This window comes from Ochotona princeps, chromosome 8, assembly GCF_030435755.1.
Source record: "Ochotona princeps isolate mOchPri1 chromosome 8, mOchPri1.hap1, whole genome shotgun sequence".
Taxonomy (NCBI): Eukaryota; Metazoa; Chordata; class Mammalia; order Lagomorpha; family Ochotonidae; genus Ochotona; species Ochotona princeps.
The window spans coordinates 30,402,649-30,421,122 of NC_080839.1; positions in this window are offsets into that span (position 1 = coordinate 30,402,649).

Here is an 18,474-nt window from a genome sequence, read left to right on the forward strand (position 1 = left end):
CCAATATCATACTATATCAGAAATCTTGCTTAAGCAGGAAGAAGAATGACCTAGAAATCACTGAACATGATGAAAGAGTCCTCAAAGAGATTTATACTTGATTTTCCAGCTACAAAGTACTTCTCCATTTTTTTCCATTATCCCTACTGATGATGTGAAAGCAGAAAATGGACCACTCATCCTGGAAGCAACACCATTCCTTCAGGATAAAAATGCTGTGGCTGAGACTCAGGGCTCTGGAGATCTCTGCCCCACCTCTCACTGGTTCCAGAAGCTTCAGTAAATTTCCCTAAGTTTCATCTTCACTTCCTCATTTTAAGATCTACTTTTTTGACTTGAAAATCATAATTACAGAGAGAAAGAGGGAGATGTAGAGACAGAGGCCCTCCATCTGCTAGTTCACTCTCCAAATGGCCACAACGGCCAGAGCTGAGCAGATCCAGAGCCAGGAATCAGCAGCTTCCTCTGGCTCACCAAGGCCTTGGGCATCCTCCACTGCCTTCCCAGGCCATAAACAGAGAGCTGTATGGGAAGTAGATCTGTGGGGACTTGAATCAGTGACCTTATGGTATACCAGCACCACAAGTACAGGATCAGCTTGCTAGCGCATGGCACCACCCTTACTTCATTATTTTTAAATGGGCACTATTCCAATAGCTCAGTGTTTTATAAGGAATGAGCCAGAGAGGATACACAAATTCTCTGGAACAGTACTTTCCTTATAGTGAATGCTCAATAAACATTAGTCACTTTGATTACATTATTTTTAAATTTCATTACTCTCCTCCAAACTGTTTTTAAACTGGCCTAGGTCATATTTACCTTAGACTGGAGTAAAATCATTCATTCAATCACCTGGGGCCATCTTGGCTCTGGCTTGGAGGGTGGAGGGCTGGGTGTGCAAACGGGACCCCTAACCCCATCAGCCACTTGTGGCTGGAGGAGTGGGGGGCGTGGCCTAGCCTGGCTGCTTCCTGTGGCCATCCTGGCTTGGGCAGCCTAAGCACTGGGCTCCACCCGCTGGCCACCTGCTGTTAAGCTCTTGGGACTTGCTGGTGACAAATTACTGCCTAGACATATCCATGATCCATGTACGTGTAGGTGAGGAATAAATCCTGAGGGACACCAACAACAGGGCCACTGTACTTGCAGGTAAGCAAAGGGACTGAAACCTGGTGGTATGGAGGGGAAAGACTGGAAGATCTGTATGTGTCAGACTGATTCACCAGCCCACATGGGAGTTCTAAGATGGGTTTATTAGTGCAGAGCATCATTGACCGGCACACACCACCCCACACAAAAGCTACGGCTAGGGGCCTGGTCTAGCAGAGCTAGATCCCAGTACCTGACTGAGTGTCAGAACAGGGGACAGGTCACATCACGCAGGGCCATGACACTAACCAGTACATGAGAGAATCGGATCTTGGGGTAGATTCCGTAGGGGATAAATGGGTCCAATTTTGTGGAAATACAAGTCTCGCTGGTTAAATCAAGAGTTAGGGTGGTGATTGGCTGAACTAGGAGTGAACATGGAACCCGGCAACACTCACAGGTATTGGCGCCAAGAATAGGCTGGGCAGGTCCAAGCTGCAACACCATTCCTGGTGCATGTGCATCCTAAAACAGGGTGTGGGACAGGCCAACCTACAATATCCACCAGCTCATACAAAGGCCAAATGGAAGGGCAGGCTGTCGGGCAAGGGCCTAGCACCTGATGGCATGTGTGAGATCTAGGTCTGGGAGTGGATTGAGTGGAGGAACCTGGGGAAACTCCCCTTCTGGGCCATAGCTCCCACTGGGGAGCATGTGTTCCAGACCTAGTGGTGAGGAAAGTTGGGCAAGGTAGCTCCATTGGCAAGTGTGTGGGTTGACTGTGGAAGGAGGCAGACTGGGCAGGGCCAAGCAGATCTTAGCCCACTGATGACTGCAGAAAACCAAGCTGGATTGCAGGTCATGCCTGGCTAGGGTATCACATCTACTGGTTCACAATGAGCCAGGGACAGGGGCAGACTGAGCAGGACCCCCAGTGAGAGTTGGGACTAGGGGCTGGCTAAGTCAGGCCAGGATACAGCATCCAAAGGCAAAGGCTAAGAAGATGAGGGGATATGCCAAGCAGGTTCAAAGCAACCACTGGCATGTGCGAGATATGTGGCTTGGAACACACCTGGTCGAAGATCAAAGGGTATGCCCTGGCCAGGGTGTGATTCCCATTGGTGAATACAAAGGCCAGGGTGGTAGCTGAGGTCTGGTCTGGACATGGTTGCAGGATCCCTTGGCATGGGTGTTTGCTGGGTCTGGGATGCCCCAGACTAGGCTAGCCTCCAGCACCATTGGTGCTCATGAGAACCACAGTGGGTATAGGACAGTCCAGGCTAGGTCTCTGCCCTTGCTATGCCATGTGTGAGCTGTGTCTGGGTACGAACCAGGCTTGGCTGGGCTGTAGCACCCAACAAGAAGAACCAGAATGGTGGAGGGCCAGTCAGGAAAGGCCACTGTTCCTGTGGGCCACTGTTCCTGTGGGACAGGAGGTGGACTAAGTAGAGTTGGCCCATGGACCCACCGGTGTGCAGAAGATCTGGCACTGAAAGAAATCGTGATGAGGGAGTATGGGTAACTTCTCTGTCAGGACACACTCCCTGTGGGTGAATGCAAGAACCAAGATAGGAAGCAGCCCAGACCAGCCAAAATACAGTACCCATCGGCATACATTTGGCACAGGTCAGGGACAGGCTAGGTTAGGCCAGTTCATATCACCCACTAGCAAACCTAAGCACCAAAATGGAGACTGGGTCAAGTTGAGTCAGGACAAAATACCAACCAGTCCACATGAGGGCTGGGACTGGGGACTGGCAGGGCTAGGCTAGGCTGTAGTCCCCATCAGCATGAGTTGGAATTGGGGGTAGGCTGGGACGGGTTAGGCTATGGCACCCACAGGCAAATGATGAGGTATGGCAGGCTGTGCTAGGCTGGGCTGCAGCACCCAACCAGCACTTGTGAAACCTGGGCAGGGGAGTGGAGGACGGACTCAGTGGGGAGGCTGTGGGGGCCCCAGGCTGGGCCGCTACTCTCACTGGTGAGCATGAGAGCTGGGATGAGAGCAGGCCAGGCTGGACAGGGCCATAACATCTGATGGCAGATATGTGAGCTGGATCAGGGAAAAGCCAGGCTGGGCTGACTGTACCTTCTGGGTACAGTCAGAAGGGGGGGTTAGGCTTTGCCGCAGCATCAGCTAATAGACGCTGGCATGGGAGGGAAATTCTGTCAGGTGCAAACATAACTAGACAGATGGTGGCACTCACTGGCACCAGTGTTGACTGGATATTGGGGCTGGTTGGAATGATCTGAGCTTCAATGCCCATTGACATGTATGAGAGCCAAATGGGATATGTGACAGATGGGACCAACCATCTATATATACTGGCAAGCACAGGAACCAGACTAGGGGGTGTGGCTAGTGGGGGTTATTACAGATCACTCCAACTAGGCTAAAGCTCCTACTGGGCAGGATTGGGCTGGACTTCAACATTCATTGGTTTGCGTAAAACATGGGGCTGAAGACAGAACTGACTCAGCAATTGCAACTATCAATGTGTGCATAAGCTGATTTGGTTGATGGACTGTGCCAGACCCTGTACTGGCAAACACACACAGGAATCAGGTCTGGGATGGCCTCAGATGAGGTTTCTTTGGCAATTCCCTACCAACTGAACTGCTGGACTCAGAACCCCAACCATGGAAAGAATTGCAAGTTCTGTGGTCTGACCGTGGAATGCATGTGTCAGAGCTGGGCCTCCTCAGTGGTTCAGAAGGTGCAGTGGACAGCACATCAACATGCAAATGGAGGATATGACAGTACATTGGAGCCTCCAGAGGATGCCTGGTACCATGGCAGAGGACGGAGGACAGAAGAAATTGATCAACTACTCCAACCAAGCGTGAGCAGATGGAGACTCTAAGGTGGACAAGAGCAGCAGGGATTCTGGAGAGATTTCATCACGACTGAAGTGACAGGATCGACAGCAATTTAGGACCGTTGAACTAAAAACCTCTTGAGAACTTCATGGCATTTTAAACTTCTATTTTTTTGTCCTGTTGTTCTTTTAAGGGGATATATAATAACTGTCTAATGGAGACTATCATAGCTAGATGTGAGGATAGAATACAATATGCATCTCTACTTTCAGATCAAAGATGGACTCCCTATGAAACTGTTTACTATATCTTGACAATGGGATGCTGGACTCTGCCATCGTTCAGGCTCGCAATGATGGACATATGACAGTTTATGAAGAACTACACTACAGTAATGATATAGGGGAACTCAGTAATGGGGAAGGGACTTGAGGTGGAGGTAAGGGAAATGCCAAGGCCTAATGGAACTGCACCATATAATGATAATAATAATAATAAATTGTAAACAAAAAAGAAAAAATAAATAAATATATTATTTTTTAAAATAATTCATTCACTGTCAAAAAGTATATTACAGATGATTTCACCTAATCCTTCCTTCTGCTCAGGAACTTAAACGCAGGTAATAAAACTTGACCAAAGTTGTTGCAGAATAAAAAGTCTCATTCCTCTAGAAACCCAACATTTTGAGAGTAGAAAAGGCACATTCATAAAGAATTTTCAGTAATTCCCATTTTGTTGTCTATTTGTAATTCAGCAATATGAAACCTCTTAAAATCTCAAACTCATCTTCACTTCTTTATTTAGCTAGATTGATAACCTTTCTTAGATAAACATAGGCTTGCACATATTTAAGTTAGCTTCATCTTTCTATGATAACTCCAGTGGTGTAACAATAAAACACAACCCGAAGCATCATTTTAAAAATGAAAGTCTTTAGAAAATTAGCTTTGAAAATACTTCCATGATGTCTGTACTTTAGAATTTACTCTAAACAATTTGAGCTAAAATTAATTTTTCTCCAAAAAATTTAAAGTTTATTCAGTTACATTTAATATTTATAAAATACATAATAATCACACCCATACATTATTTACTTTAAAGATTTAACAATTTCATAAAGAATATACAAGGATCTGAAAGATTATGGTATGAAGCAGTAGGTAAATACTGATAATCAACTAGAATATTTAACTTTATCCATTTGTTTTAGAGTTTAGGACAAAGAGAAAAATCTATTAATCTGATATTACTGGGAATCCATACCACTAAAGTGGCATGTTCATAAAACCTTCCAAAATATTCCCATTTTTCTAAAACTAAAATACATCCATTCCATTGAGCTAGGAGTCTAAACCTTGCTTTCTGAGTTTGGTTTACCTTAATCATGAGTAAGGTAAATCATGAGCCATTGCCAAACATGCTCTTTTAAAAGACCATGATGGGGATCTAAAATGGGTGAATAGTGAGCAGCCACACTGAACTCAACTACAGAATGATATTAGAAAAACAGAAGGCTACATGCCTAGGGGACTGATGGAGAGGTATTTTTCAATTGAGAATAAACAGAAAAAAACAATGACTCCATGGGGCAGGAAAGACAGCTTACCAGGGTGAGCTAGGAGGGGATTGCTCAGCTTTCGACACTGATGGCTTTGACTGAGGGAAAATTCCCCCGTACCTTCTACATCCTATGCACAACCTGGGGAGCTGAGAGGAGAAGGGGCCGCTACCTTGCTCCAAAGAAAACAGGCCTTATTTCCTTGTGCTTATCCCTTCACAAACTGTCAGGCTCAATTTGTTGGAATGAAATGATAAAAACAGAACCTGACAGAACTGTCTCGGGGAACAGCAGGCAATCCATTGCTGCTGGGTACTACTGGGGATGGGGAAGCTTGAAGAGCAGAGGGCAGAATTCCTACGTCCAGTGACTGGGAGTTCTTGGCGTAGCATGCAGAGAATACATAGTTGTCAATTATGCCTGTATTGCAGTTAGGTTCTGTGCACCCACCCCATCTGGTATCAGAGAGTTGGTGCTCCCTGCCTGCTAGGGACAAGATATCATGGAGGGGTCAGGAAACACAATGTGGAGTGGGTCAGTGGTGCTCTGGATGGTGCAAGCGCCTGGTTAGGCAAGATACACTGCCACAGTGAATTCGCTCAAAGCTCTGATTCAGTTTATGCATTCTGGCAAACCCTGGCACACCCAGAAACACAGGTAATTACAGCAAAATAATTAAGGTTATATCATGCTGAGAAGTTTCTACACAGCAGAAAAGGAGAAAATATTTACAAACTATCCCTCTGATAGAGAATTAATACCTGAAAATATATAAAGATCTCAGAAACTTGGCAACAACAAAATAAACAGCCCAGTTAAGAAATGGGCAAAGGATATGACAAGTATTAAGAAAAAAATAAAATTGGCCAACAGACACATGATGAAATACTAAAGATCACTAGCCATAAGGGAAATAGAAATGAAAGCAACAGTGAAGTATCCCCTCTCCCAGTTACAATGACTATCATCCAAAAATAAAAAAAAAATAGGGTTTGGTGTGCTAGCCTAGCAGTTCAAGTCCTTGCCTTGCATGCTGCAGGATCCCATATGCACCAATTCTAACCCCGGTGGCCCTGTGTCCCATCCAGCTCCATTACTGTGGCCTGGGAAAGCAATGAAGTGCAGCCCAAAGCTTTGGGACCCTGCTGCACCCATGTGAAAGAGCCGGAAGAAGCTCCTGGCTCTGGCTTAAAATAGGCTCAGCTCTGGCCATTGCGGCCACTTGGGGAGTGAATCAGCAGACAGAAGATCTTCCTCCCTGTTTCTCCTCCCCTCTGTATATATGATTTTCCAATAAGAATAAAAAAATCTTTTGAAAAAATAAGAAAAAAAGTGTTGGTTAGAATGTGGAGAAAAGGTACCCAATTCACTGCTGGTGGGAAAGCAAACTGGTACAACCATTATGCAATATAGAATGAGGTTTTCTCAGAAGACAATATCTCATAGAATCCAGCTATTCCATCCTTTGGACTATATACATAAGAAATGAAATCAGCAAACCACTGAATTATCTGTACTCTCATATTTATAGAAACTCAATTCATAATAACAAAGACATGAGATCAACCTAGATATATCAACTAGCAAATGGGAAAAAACTAATATATGATGTGATATTACCCATCAACAGCAAAGAGTGAAATCCTGATATTTGTGAATAAATAGATGCAACTGCAGATCATTATACAAGTGAAATAAGCCAGTCCCCCAAAAGATACATATTGCTCTTTGTTTCATGTGTGGTAGGTAATTATATATAGAGAGAGTTAAAAATTATGTGGCTGTCCTACTATTTGGTATACAGTTATATTATTTCACTGAATCATACCAGGTAAAAGGCTTTTCCATGTTAAATTTTAAAAACTCATGGAAGGTGGAGAGTGTTGGGAAAATAGTAATGTTTTGTTCTTATTTTGGGTTTCAGTTATGAATGTTATCAAAGCACAAGAAATATATTTATCTGCACAATTATGTGAATTTCTAGGTGTATATATACACTGTATTTCAATAAAATGTTTTTTTAATGGCACAACGATTTTATTCACCAAGGAATGAAATGACACAAACTTAAAATCATCAGTTAGCTATAATAATAATAAGATTCTAGAACTCTGCTTTACATATTAACAGCATTTTAATGTTGTATATATTTTACTATGGTTTGAACTGCATATTGGAAATACATCTCAAATAGTAGAGAACATCGTAATATTCTTAATAGATGCTGCTTCATTAAAGAGCATTATTAAGGCCCACATTGGTACTATGTAGGTCCCTCCACCTTATATGTAGCCCTGATTTTTCTGTTTCTGTTTTGCTTTGTTTTCATTTTTAATGAAATTTTAAGAAATTTACAATTATCTGAAAAGACTAAACTGCTCTTCATGGGTAGCCATAACAGAAAGTTTCCAATCTAAGAACTTTGTGAAGAAATCACTCAAAATACTAATTTACATGTAGTTGAGATAATCTGCAGGTGACATATTTCCTTTCTACATCAATAATATAAAATAGAAATTCCCAAATCAATTTCATAAGAATCTTAGAAAACTATTTCAGATTTGAATCAGTAGTGAGGTCTGTACCAACACTCTACTTCTACAAGGAGAAAGGGAGTAGAGGGAGTGGAAAGACATGCGCTGACGTATAAATGAATGGGAATGTAAATAGGCTATATTCTTCTAGGAGTCAATAAAAACTTTTAAAGATAAAAAGTTTGATTCAAAAAGATTAGCTATAATACAAAAGATATGGGCCCAGCATGGTAGCTCAGGGGCTAGAGTCCTCGCCTTGCATGCACCGGGATCCCATATGGGCACCGGTTCTAATTTCAGCCGCCCCACTTTCCATCCAGCTCCCTGCTTGTGGCCTGGGAAAGCAGTAGAAAACAGTGTAGGGCCTTGGAACCTTATACTAGCATGGGAGACCTGGAGGATACTCCTGGCTCCTGGTTTTGGATTGGCTCAGCTCCAGCCATTGCAGCTACTTGGGGAGTGAGCCAGCAGACAGAAGATCTAAAAAAACAGACACTACAGAAATACAATTTCATTTTTTCTAACCAAAACGTAATCTTACATTTTCCCTTCCTAGTTTTAAAAACTTTTCGTACTATTATATTTAGTTTATAAATACCTATTTTATCAATTACTAGGTACTATTTACTCTGACTGTATTTTTGATAGAAGGGTAGAATAAAAGCATGATATTTGTTCTTAAACATTATCTGGGGGATGTTACTATAGGAAGCAAAAAGTGTTATAAGCGTGAGAAAACAAACTACTTCTATAAAATATCAAGTTATCAAAAAAGAGAAACCTGGGCCCGGCGGCATGGCCTAGCGGCTAAAGTCCTTGCCTTGAACACCCTGGGATCCCATATGGGCGCCGGTTCTAATCCCGGCAGCTCCACTTCCCATCCAGCTCCCTGTTTGTGGCCTGGGAAAGCAGTCGAGGATGGCCCAATGCATTGGGATCCTGCACCCGCATGGGAGACCCGGAAGAGGTTCCTGGTTCCCGGCATCAGATTATCGAAGCACCGGCCGTTGCAGCTCACTTGGGGAGTGAATCATCGGATGGAAGATCTTCCTCTCTGTCTCTTCTCCTCTCTCTGTATATCTGACTTTGTAATAAAAAAATAAAATAAGTCTAAAAAAAAACAAGAAACCAAATCTTTTTAAATGAAGTTTAATCATTTTAAAATTCTATATTGCATCAAAGAAAATCCTATGGAAGTCATAACATTGACTGTAAGATGAGCCCAAATATAATGACATCATAGAAGCCTTAAAACAAACTTTCTAAAGGTTCATAATAATTTCCTCAAGTCATCTAAGTCCATAATAAATGGATCTGAAATCTCTACAGATTTTTCTGCACATAATGAATTTTGATAATATGGTAAAGGTCAGGAACTCAAATAAGGTGATCATAATGCTCATTAATTCCAAACAGTATGAAATATCATGCTATTTAATATCATTTTTCTCTTCTGAATGCCCTTTCCTTAATTTTCAAAGCAAACAATTAATCCTCTGCTTTGCACCAACATGTTTTGATTAATAAGGATTTCAAAATTTATGAGACAATCCAACAGCTCACTGCATTATATAATGGGACAGTAAACATAGAGGATTCAAGAAGATTTAGTGTGAAACTTTTCTCATAATGGAAAATCATTCTTTTATTTCCCTATGGAACTAAATTGTAGATTACTCTGTGGATGTTTACCAGGTAAGCAAATATATTAATTTCTGAGAATAGAATAATATGAATTTTACAGGAAAGCCCCTGAAAGCATATTCATTCTCATCTTGTAAAATGCTGAGTTCATCTTAGCACGGGGAAACAGAAAGCAGCCCTTAACCCCTGAAAAAATAGCAATGATGAAATAAAGTTTTTAAAATGCCACTGTTAGTGAGAACATTATTTAATATAAAAATCTCTGCCTATTGAAAAGACTTAACATCTGGATTACTCTTCTAGGATATTCTATCTGAAATACTAAGAAACCTTAATTAGAGCAATATATCTTTGTCTCTTTTTCTTCTTGCTCTAAAACAGAATTACATTTTACTTAAGAACCTTTTCCTTGATGTCCATATACTTACTTTTCATAATATATTTCAACCTAGTACAACAGGAAAATCAGTAGCAGTTCAATCTTCATAAACGTTGATAAGATACAGACATAAGACTTGCATCCAAGAAGATGTTGAGAGCTCAGACTCTAATACTAACATGATACATACACAGTTTTAGAGGAAATACAATGAAACCATAAAAAGAATATACAAAGTAGGCCAGAGGGACATGGTGGGATGGCAACCACAGATGACAAACATATTCATCGGAAAATACTTGCTAGACTCTTAGTTTTTCAATGTGGGTAGAGAACAGAAATAATGGGGGAAATCACATTAACTTTATACCTAATTATTTCCAGAGTTCTAAATAAATTAATCTGTCACCACTCTCTCCTTGTTCTTTGTCCATGTCTGTTTTTCTCACTTTCCTCAGAGGACTTTCTTCTTTAACTCCTTGTTGATCAGTTGAATATCAATCCTCAGTGAAACATGCTCCATAACCCACCCCACCCCCTAAGTGATACTGCCTTTCAACAGCTCCCAGAGTCCCAAAATCTAGCCTCCAAGTGTGTCGCATTCTTAGTACTCCAAAGAATATTCTGCCTTCCTGCATATACCATCCTTTTCTTCCCTCTCTTTATAATTTCTATTGTTTACCAAGATTTTCTTGTAAGGGGAAATGGTATTTGTGAGGAGCCCTGACATTGTCTGCATTTTATATACACAGTGAAGGAGACAGATGGGAATTACAAGTCAAGAAAAATGCTCAACTAAGAAATCTGACCTACACCTGGGCAGGGTAAAACTAATGCCCAAAACTAGTCTTAGAAGGTGGTTGTGTAGAACCTCACTCTTATTCAAATGACAGAATATTATGAACCAATATATGCAAAATCACACACAGACCCACATGCAAATGATGCAAATAATTTTATAAGAAAACATGAAATAAAACTGCACAATAAGAAAACCGCAACAGTCGAGAAAAGGATTGATTCTTTTCTCAACATTTCCTGTTGACTATTTTTTCACTTGAATCTTGACATGTGCTAAAGCAAATTCGCAGATTTGTGGAAGGGAAGTAGAATGGGAAATAAAATATTAACTTGAGAACAGCTGATTCATTAACTTTAGGTATTTATGTGGATTTTAAGCAAACTCCTCTTTTTCCTTTTGCAAAAGTGCATTGAGAATCACTGATGGAGTGCAATGAAAATGAGTTTATATAGAAATGGAGAGATCAGCTCCCACCAGCACAGGTCCAGCCATGGAGACTCACACAGGTATCACTGCTACCTCTTTGCTTGGAGTGTCAGCAGCACTGAATATGACTACAAGCTGAATTCAGATCTGCTGCTTTAAAATATCTATTTCCTCCATTTTTCCTGAACCATTTTCTTCTTGCCTAGTTCATTGGTGTAACTGTGTAAGCATTTGGCATTGTAGCTGAATGAGAATGAGATGAAATGGCAGCTCTCCCAGCCCTCTTATTTCACAGCACAGAAGTAAAACTGGCAATGCAGGGAATGTCATAATTCAGATGTGTCAGTCCCAAGAGGTTTGGAAGTGGCTGGGAGCAGGAATACCCCGGCCTTCTCTGAACCATAGATAAGAACTAAGATACTCTATCCACTGTGCAGAGTGACATCTACTGGTCTCATCAAATTCAAGGACTCACTGTAAAACATGTCTGCCCCTTTTCTGAAATAAAAGCAGACATACAAAGATATATAGGAGTTAAAGGAACAGTCAATTTTAGAAGAAGCCTGTGTGAGCCCAGAGCTTCACTAGGAACTAACATGCCATCCTGCCTGCTTCCAGGAAGAGGCAGCTTCTTTGGAAGAAAAACAATTATTCAAGAACAGGTGAAATGAAGAAAAAACTTGAATACAGTAACATGTTGGTTTTTTTCCTTTTGAAGAGAAAGCCTCTCCATCTAAATTCTAGAACTATCAATATTCTACAGAAAATTCCTCTAATTTCCATTTCCAAACAATTGCAATGTAATATCCTCAGTCTGATCCTCTCTAGTAATCTTCAAATTCCAGATAAATTTTTTCTAAAATGCAAACCTGATAATATCTTTTTCCTACTAATTAACTGACTCCCTAGAGCACAGAATCAATTTCAACTTCCATGATGACAACTTGCTCCTTATTCTTCATATCCTCTCCTGTCCCCTACAATCCACGTTTCCAGTAACGTCTGTCAGACACTTTTCAAACTGTAGACATGCTGAACTCTTAACAGTTCCCCAATCATACACTTTTTTTTTTTTTTGCCAAGACCATTTAAGCAACTCCAAAATTAAGCTTAGGAACCTGATCTCTGAATAAGATACAAGAGAGGCAGCACCTACTATGAGGCTGACACACCAAGCTGAAGGTACAAATGATCACTCAGTTTGTTTCTCCAAGTTTTCCAAAGGAAGAAAATCCTTAAGAAGTCAGGGCTACAGCAAGCCATCCCAATGTATTCACCAAAACAAAAGATCAAGAATACACTATAGGTAAAAGTTCACCAGGCTGCTTGAGATTGCCATCTTCAGCTAGCCTTTGAAATCAGAAAGAAAAACTGAATCTTGTTATTGAAAGACCTGTGACAGTATCAAGATCGACATCAAATCAAACTCAGTTATCCAAACAGAATTGTTTGCTGCTATGTTTTCAACCTTTGTTTAAATTCACAAATATGTTCCTAGAAGAGGTTGACAATTTGACTCTTACATTAATAATCAAGATGAAAACAGCTGGAAATTACAAGAAAAAAAAAGCGCTTCACCAAAAAAAAAAAAAAAGTCAAAGTCAGATTAGAAAGTAAGCTAACATCTAATTTAAGGCATGGTTTTGAAAAATTGATGACATGCACAGAAAGAATAGTTACTATTTAACTTAGATTCCTAGCACGTTCCCCCTTGAGCAGTACAATTTTAATGATGGGTGTCTATTCATAGCACTAGTCTCTCCAGCAAATTCTATTATCAAACAATTACTATGTACTATGCATTTTACAGGAAAGGTTACAAGTTATTTAATTTTCATAACAAATCAGGTAGATTCTACTTTACGATTATTTTACATGTGAAGAAACTGAGGTACATAACAGTTAATTTATCCAAAATAACATAAACTAAGTCAAAAAAATACTAGAGTCCAGAACCTACACTATTATCAGTGAAGAAGATCGGATTCCATTGGTTCTCAATTTTCATAATCAACTATAAAATCAAGCTATGATTACACCTGAAAATATCAGTGTTATATACTTTGATGATGGAATAGTACTAAACTGACAGCTAAAGGAAAAATAACCTTATCTTAATGGGGGAGAACCAGTGTACATTTTCCAAAACTGATTCATTATGATACAGAAGTTTCTTACATGATGCACAAGTGCTCTTGTATACACAATTTCGTTTTTTGCACCAGCATAAGCTTACTTTGTTTTATCTTATTCTTCATGAACTTTTGAAAGTATCCTAATATTCAACTAAACACATGTGTGAAAATGTGTGTATGCATTTAATCTCATATACACATGACACAAACAAAAAACATACAGATTCACAGTTACATAGAAAGACGATGTTTATACTTTTTATTACTAGAAAGTGATTGCAAATTTCTGCTTTAGGCTGTCTGTATTTTCATTTTGCTTTCAATAAGTACGTACATCATTTTGTCATTTTATATACATAGACATAAGAGTATGGTCATATATACATATTTGGGGGAGAGTAAAAATGGGAAAAGATTGTTTACTTGATTAAAACAATTTAATTATTTTATAGAGTAGTCTTGTCTAACCCTCTTAGATTCTCTTATCTTCAGAAAGCTACACATTTTTTTTACTTGCCTCAGCAGTGCCAAGATCTCCTCAAAATAAATAAAATCATGCAATCTGACCAATTCTACTATTACATATTTTGTCATTCAAGAACATACATTTCAGAGCTTATGGAAAAATCTTCCAATATGTGACTGTCTCATTAAAATACAAAGTTTCTTGAACTGTGGCATCGTAGGTAAAACCATCACCTTCCCAAATGGATGCTGGTTTTTGTTCACCTGCTCTATTATGCCTAGGAAAGTAGTGGAGGATGGGCCAAGGGCTTAGGGCCCTACACGCACGTGGGACACCCAGCAGAACCTTTATCTCCTGGCTTCAGAAATGCCTAGTTCTGGCCACTGAGGACATGTGAGGAGTGAACCAATAGATATAAAATATCTCTCTCTCTCTCTCTCTCTCTCTCTCTCTCTCTCTCTCTTTCTGCCTTTCAAATAAACAAATACATCTTTAATAAATACATAAAAATAAAAGCTTATCTGGCTTAATTGTGAAATTTCAGTACTGTGGAGATACTTCTAAAAGTTCCTGGGAAATCTAATGTAAAGATAAGCTTAATATATAAATGATACAGTCATAGTTTTTTTTAATAATGTGCATTTCCAGGAACATTTTGAGGTACTCACATACAAACAAGAAAATCTTATTTAAAACGGGGACACTTAGGACCAGATGATCTTACGAGGTTTGTATGACCACTATCAATCATGACTTTGATAATAAAATAACTTAGCAGACTATTAAGAAAATTCAAACAGACACAGCATAGAAGTTTCAGGGAGAAATATTAGTGAATTTTATAGCAACTGAAAGCTCAATAAATCATTTAACACAATCCTTTACCTTCAGGCATAGAAAATGCTATTAACATTTTGCAGACAAATCAACTGGATCCAAGGGAGGGTTAGTGACTTTCCTCATGTCATGCAGATAATGTGTGAAAGAAAGGAATTAAAACTCAAGCCACCTGACTTCTGTTGAAAGAGGGCCATGTGACATGACACCGTGTGTCAGTAAGTCACAGTGAAAGAGTCACATCACTGCTGTGCAATCAGTTGTTCCTTATGTTATTTTGTCCAAGAGCATGTTAGCAATAAGGTCCATGTGGTCTTTCTCTACTTGGATTTCTAGAAGTTTCTTTCTGAGACTTCAGAGACTTTCAGTTCTATACTCAAACTTCTCCAAATGCTTTTCCCCCAAGTTACTGTCTTTTAAATTTGAGATGACTCCTTCTCTTCAGGAGCAGAGACACCATGGTCTTTAAGATTTCCTGTTTTCAAAACTTATTTACTTGAAAATCAGTTATAGAGAGAGAGAAGGAAGAAGAAGAAACAGAGAGAAAGAAATTAGCTGGTTCATTCCCCAGGTTAGCCCAGCTTGAATTCAGGAGCCAAGGACCAGGAACATCTTCCAAGTCTCCCATGTGAGTGGCAGGGACAAAACACTTGGTCCACCTGCTGCTGCTTTTCCCAGTTAGTGAGCAGAGAGCTAGACTGGAACTGGAGCAGCCAGGATTTGAACCAGCAGCTAACTGGAATGCTTGCTTCTCAGGCAGCTGTTTCATTTATTATGCCACAGCGCTGGTCCCTAAAATTCTCAACCAAAACACCGAATTCTCCTTACCAATGCAGAATGACTATTTAATCATATACATGTATGGTGCTTCCTTTCCAAATGCACTCTCATGTTTTCTCTATTGTAAAGCCTTCTCACTGTTTTGGCTTGTTTTGAAAACTCCAAAGGAGATGGCCAGTCCTCTCCCTCAGCTTTCTCTCAACTTCGTGTTTGGTTTCCTTCATCCATTGGCTGTCCATAAATGCATTTAGAGCCATAACACTTGTGAACAAAATGAACTGTGGGACCTAAGATCAAAAGTGCAGTCAGACTAATTCACTCATTTAAGAAATGCCTTTTTTTTTTTAAAGATTTATTTTATTTTTATTACAAAGTCAGATATACTGAGAGGAGGAGAGACAGAGAGGAAGTGGAGCTGCTGGGATTAGAACCAGCGGCCATATGGGATCAAGGCGAGGACCTTAGCCACTAGGCCACGCTGCCAAGCCCAAGAAATGCCTTTTAAATGCCCATTATGCACCAAATCTTGGTCCAGTGCTGGGGATTGGAGATAAAGGTAAAAGGCACAGTCCTTAACACTAAGCATCTCACAATCTTGGGTGAGGATTGTGGGAATTAGAGATATGTGAAGTTAATTATTCCACCATGCACTATTACACTGCTATATGGTAACCAATATTTGTGAAAAGTTCTATGGCTACAGAGAGGAAACCAGTATCAATTCCATGACATTTGAGCAAAGTTTTTAAGTTAGTGCTTTATCACCAGAATGCAGCACATGGATTCTCATAAGAGAAGGATTGTAAATATGGAATTTAAAAAGCCAATTCAAGGGAGCAATGCTATTCATGACATTATCATTATCATCATCATCATCATGGTTTAATGAGATGCACACTAGCTGCTCTTAATAGCATGTACTAGAGGAGTGTCCAGAAACACAGCTGCCTGCAAAGGAGACACAGCCTGAAGTGATATCTGAGTAAACTTTGCTCCCTACATGAACTGTCACCCTTAAATAAACCAACACGTTCCAGCTCCCATGGCATCTTTTCTAGGCACATAATTTCATTTTCAATGACACTGGGAAACCAAATGTGACACAGCAGAAACAAAAGCTGCCTGCATTTTACTGCTGCAAAACTCTCCTTTGGAGGAGATGTAGAAGCCAAGAAAACAAATAAAAGTTGTTCTGAAAGGAGAGGCAATTAAATTTTTGCCAAACATGACAGGAAGCTGAGAACTGAAGCAGACAGAATAATGTCTATCTTTGGCATACCAGACAGGGAGGAGAAGGCTGTATGTCTTTGATGGCAGACTATATTTTAAAGGCGCTAACTGACATTTTGAAAGGACATAAAAACAGAGACAGGAGAGAGCTCTTCAAGCCCCTGCTGTCTGGGCTGCAGAAGATCCCCAAGTGCCCCCGGGGTTTTCATTTTCTCAGTAAGAAGGCTACGGCAAGATAAGTTGCAAGACAGAAAAGGAGAAAAACAAAACAACCTCTATCTTAAAGCAGCCACCCGAATCCACATGATGCATTCAAGTTGAAAGCATTAACAGAAAGGCAGTTCCTGCTCCTGAAAGAGGTTTGCAGATGGAACTCTCAGTGGTTAAAGGAAAGCAGTTACATTCCCAGCATCTGACTGGCATGCACAGGTTTTCCTACGGAAAACTGTGCTGGTAGTAGAATTGGCCCAACATCATAATCTAAGGCCATCAGTTACTCAATTCTTGAGAGAATGCCCCCATAGCTTTCCCAAATGCACACTAACAATCACAAGAAAGCCAATAGTCAGGAAGCAACCAGGACTGTATATCTTCCATTTGTTTCTCTGACCAACCTTACACTCTCCACCCCTCTGAAGGTACAGACTATGTTTATGATCTCTCGGTCTTCCTGAAACTTTTCATCCTATCAAGGTTTAGATTTGAATGTGTCACATATCTTCAGTGCTGCTTGGTCTTTACATGACCTCAATTTTTCCTTGATCCCAGGCCACATAGACATTTCATCATATCTTAAATGAAGGAACTAATAACCTACTCTACCTTTGGGATGCAATCCCATATGGCAGGAGGAATAAAGGATAAAAGCTGGAAAGTGTAGACAGCCAATCAGTTTCTGATGAGGAGGGTTGTGAGTTCTACACTTACTAACACTTATTTAAGCTCAATGTAAACAAACATAGAAGAGTAAGAAGAAAGGAAATATTCAGCGAAGTATCTTGTACATCCACTCCATCCTCCTCAGTTTCCAACACTCATACTCCTTATGAATTCTCAACAACTGGCATGTCCTATTCACCTCTGATAAACTCACAAAGTGCCCCAGTCACACTAGCATGCATCAGTACTTATTAAGTGCCCAATCTGGGGAAAAAAAGTCTAGGACAGAGGATGTAGAAGGGAAGAGGACACTGAGTCAGTCTAGACAAAGATGGTAACAGGAAGCACAGGAAGGGCTAACACAAGAGGTTGGGAAGGAGTTCAGTTAGATAAGATATAAGCTGGAGAAAACTGATCCAACCAGGTAACTCTGAAGGTCCCAGAAGTCATTTAGGAATTCAGAAATGACTAGGACAGTGACATGAGTACAAAACAAAGGACAGCTGTTATTTCTTCTCTCTAGGCCATTTTAGATTTCTTGCTATGTGTAAATACCCAGAACCTGGAGAAATAAATGTATCCCAGTAGTGATTTAAGGCTTCCAACTAAAACCTGCTTCTGAGAGAGTCCGAGAACAAGCTATTCAACTGAGCCATAATTGTAAAAGTATCCATTATTAGTTACATGGTTGAAACAGAAACACATTCGTCTATAAACCAAAATCCTGCATTTTGGCTCTGGCAAGATTTCAAAAGGACAATTAGAAAGGTAAGAAAACAGAAGGAAAAAATGAGAAAATTGAGTTCTTTATTTCTTAAATGACTAATGTAAATTTAAAAGCTGGAGGAAAACAAAAGCATTTGCACAAATTATGGAAAGCCTTCTCAAC